A 1,041-nucleotide genomic window follows, 5' to 3' on the forward strand; every position below is an offset into this window, starting at 1 on the left:
TCCCCCCCCGCTGACTCTCACCCCCCGTGGAGCAAAAGTGTTCGATTAAACGCGTAAGCTCCCGAATTCAGGGGTTGGTCCGGTGGTTTGTGTTTATTGACATTTAACAGAGGCAAAGGGGGTCGGGCGTCTCCGTCAGTGGCTAGTAAATAATTGGGGGTTAACTCGCCGACGTATATTCCCTATGCTCAAGGGCTTTAGTATAGCTATGTATATCCTGTATTTACATATCGACTCCTCTGTACTGCCGATCGGGGTTTTGCGTATCCACCTTGTATATACAATCTGGATACAGGAGGAGTCCGTGGATGGATTTTGGGAAGGATGGGTTTTTGGGTAAAAATTTTGTCTTTGACGGGAGGGCTGAATGTAATATTAATTCCCCCCCTCGAGCTGCTCGAACGAGAGCGTACCCGTCGGCCGGAACACGTGTACAAATAATCAGTGGAAAAGTACGGAGCAGGTATAAGGGAGACCACGTGCAGTCTCGACCACCTTTTTTTTTTCCTTCCTTTTTTTAACCGTCCCTCAGACTCGAATCGGATCTTTTTATTATTATTCCTCGTTCCTTAATCCGTTTCCCGGTACTTCGGATATTTCTGTGTTTGTAAAGCGTTCGTTAAATTTTACCCTGTCCTTCGCTTACGAGGAAATATCCGTTTTATGCCGAATTCATTCGCCCAAGACCTGCACTTCTCTTACGTCCGTTGGACATTTTTCCTGTGGTTCGTCACGTAGACGCGACTTATGGGTTACACCGAATTTCAAAGTTATTCCCATACTCCTATGCATATACACGTGGGTTCTTTGTACCGTGGCTGATAATAACAATGGCTATTTTTAGGGGGGCTCGGGGGGGGAGGGTAGTAACGCGGTTCACCGTAGACGCGACACAGTGTTTACAAGCTCCTACGAAATGCATTACTGTCACGGGAATTAAGTCAGCCGTGGACTTATATCGTTGCACCCGGCACGTTCTATGGGGATTCGATAAGAGGGGGGCTCCCTAGTTTATTTATCGATTTTGTCTGCACGAGCGAG

Source organism: Cephus cinctus, unplaced genomic scaffold (assembly GCF_000341935.2).
Source record: "Cephus cinctus unplaced genomic scaffold, Ccin1 Ccin1_scaffold2495, whole genome shotgun sequence".
Taxonomy (NCBI): Eukaryota; Metazoa; Arthropoda; class Insecta; order Hymenoptera; family Cephidae; genus Cephus; species Cephus cinctus.